At 48.6% G+C, this 12,681-nt stretch overlaps 1 pseudogene; it reads left to right on the top strand.

The window, feature by feature from the left end:
* The first annotated feature begins 1,156 nt into the window (after positions 1-1,156).
* LOC144179968 (gamma-secretase subunit Aph-1 pseudogene) lies at positions 1,157-4,141 on the top strand (annotated as a pseudogene).
* Positions 4,142-12,681: the final 8,540 nt, after the last annotated feature.

The following is a 12,681-nucleotide window of genomic DNA, read 5'->3' as shown; positions in this document are numbered from 1 at the left end:
GGTCTGCCTTGCGTCGTTCTTCCGTTAACATCCAGAGCAAAGACAGCGAGCCGAAGTCAAGGCATCCCGAATTAGAGATGCCTTCCACGGGGCGAGGCCCATACATTAGCCTCTGCTGGATAAAAAGATGTCCGCGTATCTGCTGCTTTCGTTGCAACTGTCAACGAAATACGACAGTCGACTGGCGCCCATTGGCAAGTAAATGCCTCTTTTCTATTTCCCGCTCACCTCTCATGCTGTTCGTCTCCCGTCTCGTTCCTCCCAAGATAACACACTGGAGGTTTGGTCAAGTCAATTTATATTTATCGCGTTCCACTGCTCCAAGTCGGTTGCCTCGATGCCAGCGCTGCCGTACGCGGAGACGCGCGTGAACAGAGGCACCCTGCTACAGTGTTTATATAACCACGCTGCCCTACTCCACGTGCTTTTCAAGCAGAACGTAGAACTTATCGAGTGGAACCTTTCGTTGGTGTTACCGTTTGATTTCTTAAGTGCCTTCAGAAGGTATTGTACCGCGGACATCAGCAGGCGATGGTTTTCTGCCGTTGATGGAGTATTTCATTTGCTATCGCTAAATTAAGCATCCATGGATATTTCAATAAAGGAACACTGGAGATAGCACGTATGTATTGATTTTCTGCCTTATATTTGCGTAATGCCTTGTTCTTGTTCAACAATTTTGACAAGTATGAACAGGACTTGGACTTTTAGATTTGGCTGTGGGTATATCTATAAGACTATTGCGCAGCTTCTGTTCTGCTTTGGCCGGGTGGCTGAATCGAGCCACAGACAGACAGACTGACAGACATAAAGACAGATCAAAAGACAGCCCAAGAAAGACTAGCAGGTCTTTATTAAAAATATTCTCTCTCTCTCTCTCTCTCTCTCTCTCTCTCTCTCTCTTTCTGTCATCCGAAGCTACGAGAATGGGCGTTGGGCGTGAGAAGTTGCACGTCCGCCAGCATAATTTTCCAGTTGTGTTTTTGAAACTGATAAGTCATTACTTATTTTTAAATTCCTTTCCTAACTGATTTTATTTCCTCTGTTCACCGAATTATCCTTGTCTGGAGCGAGCCACCCACCAGCTGTAGCAGGCGCTACGGATACCTGGCGAGCACACACCATCGCTACGAATCGACGACGAAGAAGAAAAGGGATGACTGTGGTAGAGTACGTCGGGTGCTGCCTGATGGGCTTCGGCCCGGCCCTGTCTATGTTCCTGCTGACCGTGGCAGGTGAGCCGAGCCGTGTAATCGTCTTCGTGACGGCCGCGTTCTTCTGGCTGCTGTCGCTGGTCGCCGCTTCGCTCGCCTGGTTCGCCCTCGCACCGCTGCGCCCGTACGTCGCACCGGGAGTCGCCATCACTGTTCTCTGCCAGGCAAGCACTGCACGCATCTTGCGCGAACCTACTGCCTGTTAGAGGCGTATCAAGATGGGTTTTGCTACGAGCCTTTTTTTCAAATACCCTACATTGGAGAAAGAACTTGGATTTAGAAAAACAATGATACCTAAAAACAAACTGAGCTTAAGACAACCTACTGAGTTATCGTTTGCTGTACAAAATAGCAATTCGTATTTGTAGAATGTACAGGTGCCAACAGTGTGAGACGCTGCTGACGACACGAAAATCGTGTTCGCCTGGTCAGTAAATAGTGTTTTATATCGAAAGTTGCGAAAATGCATTCCTTGAAAGAGATGGTCTCTCCTCGCCACCCGCATGACTTGGGTTTCGTTTGCACAAAATTCTCATGCAGCACAGATACCTCATTTGGGCATCAGCAATCATGAATAAACAATAGTCACGGGAATGGAGCCTTCAAACCTCACCTGTGGATGTGGGTAAATGAAAGCCACGGGCTTGCTTTACATAGAGTAAGCGACCAGTTTTAAAGAAATTGCCAAGGTGGCGCAAGTGGGGCCCCGGGTGAATTGACTCCGCCTTGAGTATTTCCCCCAAACTGGTCGATTAATAGCGGTCTCTCAGTCGGAGTTGTGACCAATTCCCTCTTCTGCCTAAAAAGGCTAGCACACTGCTTACCTCAGCAGCATACTGGCAGCAAAAGGCTAGCATACTGCTTACCTTTGATAGGCAGTGGCCGCTGGATTCGAATTCGAGACCAGAAAGACTTTGTTTTTAACTGCGAAGTTTTGAGAAACTGTATGATTGTCATTAGGAGCCGTACGGGTTGATCGAAGGTAGGTGTCAAATCTTACCTCCCGTTTACGCAGTTTGCGACCTTTGACGCCAAACACTGCAGAATACCGGTCCATGCCGGGTGTATTTCAGAGGGACGCTAGCATAAAGTATTACGCGTGGGATAAAGTTTTCAGTTGTATTTTATTTACAAGTCACCTTGCGAAAATCTACCGCCTGAGAATGTTCCAGATATCGATGCAGAAGAGTGACCGTTAATAACAGCGCAAATACTGACTGATTGTAGGGTTTACCGCGCCGACGCAACGCAGGCGATGAGGCGCGCTGTAGTGGAGGGCTCCGGATTAATTTTGACCACCTGGGGATCTTTAACGTGCGCCGAAATCTCGTACACACGGGCGTTTTTGCTTTCGCCTCCATCAGAAAAGCGGCCGCCGCGGCCGGGAATCGAACCCGCGACCTCGTGCTCAGCAGCGCAACGCCTCAGCCACTGAGCCACCGCGGCGGATAATAACAGCGCAAAGAAAACATGAACTTCTCACAAGATAAAACGTGGTGTTTTGTAACCTACTTATGAAAAAACAGCGCAAATGTGACGACGAACGAGACAAGCAGAACAAAACAAGCACTCGTCTATGGTAGTTGTGTTCCCTCGTGGTGTGATTGCGCTGTTTTTTCCGTGAAAATCTTACGCCCCTTTATAGAAACATGGTTGAGACACGTAGCTTTCTTCGATACAAATGCAAAGTCTACAGTTCAATCAGCCAAAGTGCAAGTCTACGCCAACGCTGAGCTGACCGAGTGTGATGTTATGACTTTCTGTCTACTAGTTCGTAATTGGGTCACCTGAATTTGCTCATTGGGTTAGCGCCACGTTGTCCTTGCTTTGGGCTTGAGCTGATTGAACTGTGGACTTTTCATTTGTATGGAAGAAAGCTTCGCTTTCTATCATCATCATCATCGTCATTGTCATCATGGGCCCTCTCATTCTGTAAACGTTCATTTGCTGCTTCGCCTTTTAGCAATATTATCATGTTCATTTCTTTTGTGTAAGGTTGGCTTTTCTGCAGTGCGGTTAGGCGTAACATCCTCATCAGTAATTCATAGAAAGTTTCGCTTAATGTGTTCCACCAACTTGGCCACATTAAGCTTCAGTCCCGGTAGCGCTTGTTTGGCTGATCTAAACAAATATTGGGCAGTCCACCAGCCCTTCAGTTGACAAGACCAATGCCTGTGCTAGACGGTACCTTTCATTGACAATTAGACTCTGGACGACAACTGCGCCCTATGTATTTACAATGGGGCACTCGATAGACCATTGATTCAATGACCTACGGAAGGCCTTTGAAACAGCCGTGTAGCACAGGCACAAAACACCTTCCACTTCTACTCTCTAGACGGGCTCTAATGCAGACGCTCATCGTAAAAGGAGGACGTTGAACTAGTTGGGTTCCCTTCGCACAGGAAGCGTTCCGGCTGCTCTACTTCCGAGCGATGCGCAAGGCCGAGCTGGTGGTGAACATCGTGACCGGGGCAGACGAAGGCGGCCGCACTCGCCTGGCGTTCGCCTACGCAGCCGGCCTCGGCTTCGGCACCATGAGCGGCTTCTTCTCGCTGCTGGGGCCGCTTGCCGACGCACTGGGACCGGGAACTACGGGGCTGCTGGGCGGATCCCCGCGCGACCTGACCGCCTCGGCCTTCACCACAGCCGGCTTCAGCGTCTTGCACGTCTTCTTGGCCCTAGTGTCCTTCCACGCCATCGACACCCAGCACTGGTCGATGCTCACGTTCGCGCCCGTGGCACACCTCGCTGCTTCGGGAGCGACGCTATTCAGGCAGAACGGCGGCAGTGCCTTCTCAGCGGTAGCCCTCTCAGCAGTGCTTTTCACGGCATCGGTTCTGGCCTTCTATGCAGCGGGTGGAAGCGCCAAAAATGTTCGTGCCGTGTGCATCAAGCTCCCAATTAAAGACAGAGGAGCGTCGTAACATGTTTGTACTAGTTTAGGCGCTCCTCAGTACTCACTGTTTTATCTTGCTTAACATAAGTTCTTGCTTGATGAGATCCAATTGGAATTTTTCTAAAATCGGCCTTTTAGTAATGAATGAATGAATGAATTTATTTAGAAGGGAGAGGTCGAACGCCTCGTGCAGGGGAAGGGGAGGAAGAGGAGGGGAAATAAACCAGCGGGGGGGATTGGGTTCAATCACAAAGCATGTCCGCCCCGCACACGGACCACTTGATTTAGGTCATTTTCACTACACCTGTACGTTCAGCAAATGCCCACAGGGTCAGTAAAGTTTCTTTCACGTCGCTCGAAGGCGTTATCTATTCTTGAAGGGAAGTGACGTGAGGAGGTAGACACCTACGCCGTTCCTCGGAGAGTCCGGCACAGTTCCAGAGAAGGTGGTGTATGGTGGGTTGGTCGGCACTGCACAAGGGGCAGGGAAGGGTAGGAGGGGGAACAGGTGTGGAGCCATCTGGTCTTTTTCTGCCGAAACGTCGGTACCAGGTCCATCGGTCGCGGACGTCAGGAGTGACGGCTGTGCCGAAGCGGGCCTTGTGCAGAAGGACCTGAAGGCCTCGCGGGATGTCCTCGGGAACAGGTGGGTCTGGCCTTGGGGTCGTTTCCTTGAGGTGACGGCGTCGCCGCATTTTTCGGATACGGCGTTCGACGACTGGGCTGTGGAGGGCAGGTTCGGGAAGTGGGGCGGGCATCGCACGAGAGTTCTGGGAGGTACGAAGTGACACAGATGCCATGCGATGGGCCGTCTCGTTCCCTGGGTTGGACTGGTGGCCGGGGGTCCATTCTATAAGAATTGTGGTGTCATTCATTTCGGCAAGGTTGTCGATGGTTCGTCTAATTGCATTGGAGATATAGTCATGCGGATCTGGAGAGTGCATTGTGCTGATTGCCTCTGCATTGTCAGTATATATGACGACTTTAGAGGGATTGTGTTTTGTCTTGATGGACGGTAGATCCCTCTTAAGTAGGGCGGTGGCCAGTAGAATGGCTTTAAGTTCTGCTGTAAGTGGGTCGATTTCGGTTTTCGTAGAGAACGTCAAGTACTCTGTCAAGCTCGGATCGTTGACGTGGTGTATCCCGCACGTAAATCGGTCGGATGGTAGTGCGGCATCAGTATGTGCCTAGTTCTAGTAGGTGCTGGAAGCGAGATAGGGTGTTTCTTTGATGCTTGTGCCTTTTGCGCTCTTTTGTCGACCTTGGTTTGTGATTTACCGGTTGTGTCCATTGCCAAGGCGGGTTTCGGGTCAAAGAAGGGTCTGCTGACGGGCCAGGTGTAAAAGTTCGTGTCTCATCGTAGGCGATGAGATGACGGCCTTGAACGGTGAGTTCGCGACGGTCGGAATGGTTGTCGCACGCTGCTTCCAGCGTTGTTTCAATTGGTGGCAGCGATGCAAAAGTATACAAGTCATTTAGCTTGGTGTGCCGAGGCAGTCCGGTGATGACGCGAAGCAGTTTGTGATGCAATGTTTGAACTTTATTTAATTGGGTTTGCGTCAGGTTGAAGCAGGTCCCGCCATATGTTAGCCGGGAAGTTAGAATGGCTCTACCGATGTTCCGGATGAGGGCGGTGCTTGCGCCACCGAATTTCGTGCCGATTCTTTGGATAAGGTGGGCTGTAGCATCCCAGCCCTGTTGGACCTGCTTGAGCCATTCTGTGGCGTTGCCTTTTTGACTGATAGGAACGCCGAGTAGGCGGATCCAACCTTGCGAGGACAGCGGAATCTCTTGATTTTCAAGGTAAAGATGGACTTTTTGTCTTTCCTGTTCTTTGCCACCCAAAAGCAGTAGAGTGGACTTTTCCGGTGAGGGATGCATTCCTGCTGCCTGGATGGCGTTTTCTAGGGCAAAAAGGGCTGCTTGAAGGTCTATGCACACCTCCTCAGTGGTAGGATAATCGTCTCGCTCCGTCCACAGCGTGATATCATCCGCATAGACGGTGAGGCGCGCGCCGCTGGTTTTATGTACGTCAATTGCCACCTTTCTCATCACCAAATTGAATAGCAGGGGTGATATTATGGAGCCTTGTGGTACTCCGCGATCATTGTAGTAGGTCTTCGGATCGTCGTTGACCGTTCGGATCTCGAACGTTCTGTTTTCTAGAAAACTGGCAACGTAGTTGTACATCCTCTTGCCCGGATAATGGTTCTCGATTTCGGCCAGTATGGCTTCATGCGACACTGTGTCGAAGGCCTTCTGCAGATCAACTGCCACCAAAATATGTGGTTGTCCTGATGGCGGGCCTGGTCGAGCTGTATTGATGAGCCGTCTTAGAAGCCACAGACTGTCATGAGTCCCCATGTTGGGGCGGAAACCAGTCTGGCCAGGGTGAAAGTGGTTGGTCCTTTGTTCAACGTGGTAAGTGAGACGATTAGCAGCCATCCTTTCAAGAAGTTTACCTATCGTGGATGTTAGAGAGACTGGTCGGAGGTTGCGGACGTAGTTTGTTGGTTTCCCTTGTTTGGGGATAGGTTGTATAACCGAGTGTTTCATGGAGGCAGGGATGGAGCCAGATTTCCAAACATCGTTGAGGAGTTGGAGGAGGAGTTGTTTGTTTTGTTCGTTTAAATTCTGAGCATAGTCCAAGTGATACCGTCTTTACCAGGAGCGCTACGCTTGTTAACCTGGTGGAGGGCAGTCTCCATTTCCGCCATAGTGAACAGTGATTCTTCATTGTCCTCGTCCGTAACCGTTACGCGAGGGTGGGGAGGTGGAGGCGTAAGGCTGGCGCTGGGGAAGAAGTTGTAAGCGGCCTCTTGTTCAATTGTTTCGATAGAACACCCAATGTTGAGAGCAATTTTTAGTAAACGCAATTTTTTATAATACCGCCACCATCATGTCGTGCCTCGCTGCCTCCTGAATGCCCATCAGATTAGATGCCTGTCACACGGTTGTTGTTGGCACTTGAGCTTCCTAAATATGCGCACAAGAACTACTGTGCGTTCACGAGTGGCTTCAGGGAGCTTCTCGAGCTAGTCGTGTGAAACTACAAACTAGAACTATGCTCACGTGATAAACATCATTCTTTCAAAGTTGCTGATGCTGAACAGTAGTAAACACACGAAGCTCGCCGTAAAGCACAAATAAATTTCTTACATGCGTAACAATTCTTTTTCTTCATGGGGAAGCCGAAACAAAGCACGTACTTTATTCGAGAAATTTTTTACAATAAATTGGAAGGTATTCTTAATGAAACCCCATTCGAAAAACATTGGGCAAAACATGTTGCCACTATACGATGCGCTTTATGGCACATTAAAAGAATTGCGAGGCACACATCAGGCTTCTTATGTGTACAAATGCAAAAGCGCTGCTTTTAACACATTTGCTACCATTTGCGAATGGTAGGTCTGTTGGAATTGTTAGCTTGTGTGGTGGCAGTGTATTCGTAATTGTTATCCTGTGTGTAGGCAGTGTATCAGTACATTAGGAATGCATTCGTCTTCGTAATGTATTCGTGCGGCTGTTGATTGAGGTGCGGCATTTTCGTGCTGCCTACATCACCTTATGCGTTCTTCGGTATGCGACCACGCGTGCCGGCTGCCGTTGAAGTAGACGTTCAAGGATTTTCCCCAGCCAAATTTCCGGATAAATGTGGCTTAAAGGGACACTGAAGTGATTTGTAAGCATTGCGGGATTAATCGCGCAAATCGTAGTCTAGAGTCTTGACCTCATGTTTCGTCCCCTCTCGCTGTGTTTACGCCACTTTGCTCAGTAGTAAAATCAATTCTAAAATGCTGTCCTGTTCGCTGCATCCTACTTGCCAATTTCCTATGACGTTTCGGATGACGTCAATATAAGATGGCTTGGCTTGACTGCGCTATTGAACGGCTCGCCGATCCTCCAACAGGATCAGTCGGCCCCGCGTTTACTCGGGCGGCCGCAGGCGGGCCGTCGCAGTTCGTTCGCTTAGTTGAAAATAAACCACGCCACGTTTGTGCCTTGAACAATCTTCTTTCAGTTTGGTAGTTTTAGACTGTATCAAGCCGTAAGTCCAATTCGCTTCATACAAGCGCTCATGCGATGCTTCGCTGACTGGTACGCTAGTAGTATAATTTAAGGCCAATTTATGCGGGAAAAGAGTCAGTGAAGTTAATATAGACACTAAGGAAAAAAAATCCATGGAAAGTTATATCCTACAGCGTAAAACCAAAGTTGAGGGAACCAACTTTCGCTATGGGTGAACAAGCACAGAGCTCAGCAGTACGACCACGCGTCTGCAAACGCTTACCGCCAAGGAATACAGTCGGTAGAGATCAGATATTTTGAAACATTTGAGGGACGCTTACTGAACAAGCGCTATTCAAAAGTACGAGGTAGTTAGCCTATAACTGCTCCGCGGTGATAGTTTAGAAATTACGGGCTATCTCCACTAACGTCAAACTGGGGAGGGGCGAAGCATGCAGTGTACAAGTGTGTTCTAGGCGCCTTGGCGTTTTAAAGCGCAGCGTTTCACCTCTACCCCCAAAGGGTTCTGTCGCGACCGTTTTTGTAGACAGAAAACCGCCGCGAACTAATGCAAGAAGTTACTGGCACCGCCAGGAACCGTAGTTGGAACAAATAGAGCAACGGAGCGAGAGCCTGTTGCCTTACCGATTGAGCTACGAGCCCACGCGGAGACAGGGGAGAAAGACGGTGCACTCCCCGAGCACATGTGCGGGTTTACACCCTGCAGCCTCGCTCAATGCCATGTGATACCGTCACGCCACCTGTCGGGCCGGTTTGTGCTCCGCCCATGGCTCGTGTTGCGGCCGTGTACGCGCCCTGCGCATCCACTAAATGTCAGTAAAAATTAAAGGAAGCTGACACCAACGCATGCCACCTCACTTCTCCTCCGTCTCGGCCGCCGCCGACAGAGGTGACGAGACCGGCAGCAGAGACGGAGAAGTGAGCGTCTAGCACGGGGTTTGAGGTTTCTTTCGTTTTAATAAAAAATTTTCCACTCATGTGCTTTACCAATACAACTCCACCAACCACTGTTCATAGATCACGCGCATTGATTTGACCGTAGCAAAGAAGATCTATTTGAAGTAATAACGAATGTGGTTAAAAGCATTTTACTTGCTTCTGGTTTCACTTTCTGTAGAACCACGTGTGGAAATTCAAGTGACGTCACACGGGTAATCCTTGTGTGCGTCGTTTACAGCTTCGCTTTCCAACCATCTTCACAGGGTGATACGCATTTTTTTGCCAACGGATAACTGAGATGAAACCGTTGGGGGGTACAGGTATACAGCTTTGCTCTCTACACGAAGCTCTCCAGCGCGAAGAGTAAACGAGTGCCCTGGTGTTTTTGTAGCGTAAGCTACAGCGGCCGAGGTTGACCAGTTTCGCGTGGGCCGTGAAGGGCCGTTCAGCGCAAGCACGAGGAGCATTGGATTCGTTTGGATCGGATCGGATCGGATCGGATTGGATTGGGTTGGCTTGAATTGGCTTGGCTTGGATTTAATTTGATTGGATTGGATTAAATTGGATTGGATTGGATTAGATTGGATTGTGTTGTATTAAAATCCAATCCAATTGGAAGTACGGGTGTGTACAGAATTGAATCTGCACATTCCCCGGTCTGCGCATTCGAGAGGAGTGACGTCATAGCCGCGGCAGACGCACTGGCGCCTGCGCGTGCCTAGCTGTGCGCCGCCTTTGCGCAGTAGCCGATTCTGACGCTGCGCCGGAGCACCTTGATAGCCATTTCGCGTGGCTCCTATAGAGCCGTGCTCCGGGAGGCGCCATGCGCGAGGAGCAGTGACTGGACTAGACTGGACTGGATTGGATTACATTGGATTGTTTTGTATTGGTTTGGAAATCGTTTTAGCAACAGTAAACATGATAATCAGCTAATCCTAGACAACAGGGAAACCTTAGAATAACCAGCTGAACTTTAGCTCACGCTACGTATATCCTGGCATAGCCGAGCTAAGCCACTGCGAATTTTTTAGTACGCGTTATGTTCCAGCGTGAGGCGTGAACGAGTGTGCTGGTACTTCAGTAGCCTGACTACATGAGACGACGATCACGACGACTACGACAGGAGACACTAACTGCCCCAGCCCCTTAGGGGCTTCGCCCCTTAACTCTTTCGTTACCACGCCTATTCAAATCGATCACCGGTGATCGATGATTTATATTGCCTATTTCGACATGTTGTAGTCGTTTCTCGTACACCTAATACAGCCAGTGATTAGTATAGGCATTGCCCTTTTAGAATCAGTTTAAATTTTCCTGCTCCGGCGACACTGAGATTTTTGGCGGCATTTTTTGCGAGCTGAGGTGCGCGTGTTTTTGACGAAGGGGGCGTGGTTGCTGCACTTGAAAAAAAAGGATGCAGGTCGTGGTTAGGCTGCATTACCGTAATATTTTGTTTTGTCAAAAGGCTCCTGGCAAGTCAAATACCAAATAATGGGGACAGCTTTGTAATCCGACAGCGTTGAGAGGTGATAATTACTTGAAAATGGCCCCAGCTATTCACTAATGATCTTTGGTTCGGACAAAGGGCAGCTTTATTCTCCCAAAGCTTATTTCTGATGGTCCCCCGCATGTCTAGCAAGTGTTCCTGACATTTTCAACCAGTTTCCAGCAGTTTCGGTTTCGTTTTCGCATTGCGAAATTCATATTTGGCGCTACTACGCAGTTACCCAACTTCAAGCTCATTTGCCATGGTGCCTCCGTTGCCCGCTACTGCTCCTCAAAACAAGCATGCCGCTCGCGCGTCCACTTTATCTACGCCTTGCTTCTGCGATAAGAGCTTCCGCTGAAAGTCAAACGATAACACCAAGTCGTCGGGCCCAGTTCAGACGAGGAGAACGCTTCCAATTGGCCTTGAACACCGCCAGCTGTTCACCGGCCAGGGGCCCTATTCTCGACTGCACAAATTGCCGGCAATTCTGGCAATTTGCCGGAAGTCTTTTCTGATTGGCTTTCAATTTTGGTCACGTGCTTCCAGTTTACAAAGCGGTTGTGTGTGCTGTCGTCATTTCGACGTTTCATGACGTTTACGGGCACCAGTTCTAAAGTTTGCCTTATTTCTCTTTACTGAAAGTGCATAATTCTTGGCCGGCAATGAAAAACTAGACCAAATGCACCGGACATGACAACGTAAGCCTGTCTTTACTATTCAACAACAATACTGCTTGTAATACACGCCCTCTCTGTGATTGGGTGAGAAGGCATGACGTAATTTAAACCAGGGTGTCGAACCGGAACCGGAACCGAACCGAAAACCGGAACCGAACCCGAATTTTTGCCCGGAACCGGAACTGAACCGGAACCGTATTTTTTCTGCCATTTTGGAACTGAACCCGAACCGGAACGAATCGAAGGAACCGTTCCGAACCGGTTCCGGGGCTTCAAAAATGTGATTTGTAGTTATCCAGTTCGGTACCCTACCTTGCGTCTGAAGATATTTTGCCACTCCCCAGACAGAACCATGAAATATTTTGCGTAGTCTGCAGTTCCCAAGGCCCATCATGTTCTCTTCTAATTATTTCCCTCAATTTATTGTAAAGTTGTCCGTATATACTATCAGTTGGCGTTAGGCACTGCCCATCTCTCCCAATTATCTTTTACGTTTAGAATAACTTAAGTTATAACGCATATTACGAGGCAACATATCATGGAATTTTCTTCATGGTTTCTCTACATGGTGTTTAAAATCGCGCAAAGTTTTTAATGTCTTGTTAATTCGCATGCATCCCTGTCCGCTTGTGAAGGCCTTCAGGGACACCATCAACAATACATCCATATCTTCCACTTATAGTTTGAATGGGCAGTTATATACAAACAGCACTGAGACACAAATACTCGCAGTTCTCAAAATTAACCTTTTTCTTGTAGACAGTGCCGTTGTGTCTTTCGGTCACTGCTCTAAGAGAACATGAGATTTAAAAAAATGGGGAATCCTAATTTCCACTTTTAAAGTATATTTGATAGCATTTTTATGTTATCTCGAATCTGCTTAACCTTAAACTTAAGAGGTGAATGGATTGAAGTCGATTAGTGCGGGTTAGCGGGTAGACTCGCCACACCCCCTCGCCACATCGCCTCGCCACACCCCCTGTTTCCTGGACCACGTGTGGCTTTCGTCACGAAGTGAATCCTTTAAAAGAACGCTCCGTCCACCTCAGCATCACTTGGCAGCGGAGGCAGCGAACAGAACGGTCGCCTGATAGTCGCCTTCCTATTTCACAGGTTTGAATATTCTGCAGTAATCTTTGTTCGCTTACTCAGTGACTTTTTCTGTTGCCTCTGGTGCCAACCACCCAGTGTCATTGCTATTGTGTGCCTTTGTGTATAATCCCGCATTGCTTTGGTCATGAAAACTGACATTGCTGACCTAAGACGCGAGATCGCTGATCTTAAGCGTGAATTTCGAAAAGAAGTAAGGGAAATGCAGAAAAGCTACGAGGAAATTAAAAAGAATATAAAACCACTAGGAAAGAAAATGTGGAAATGCAAAAAAACTGCGAATTCTTTAACAAAAGCTACGAGGAAATGAAAGAAGAATGT

This window comes from Haemaphysalis longicornis, unplaced genomic scaffold, assembly GCF_048455015.1.
Source record: "Haemaphysalis longicornis isolate Haplotype H1 unplaced genomic scaffold, Haemaphysalis longicornis Haplotype H1 scaffold_4, whole genome shotgun sequence".
NCBI lineage: Eukaryota > Metazoa > Arthropoda > Arachnida > Ixodida > Ixodidae > Haemaphysalis > Haemaphysalis longicornis.
This window is presented reverse-complemented; position numbering and strand designations above follow the sequence as displayed.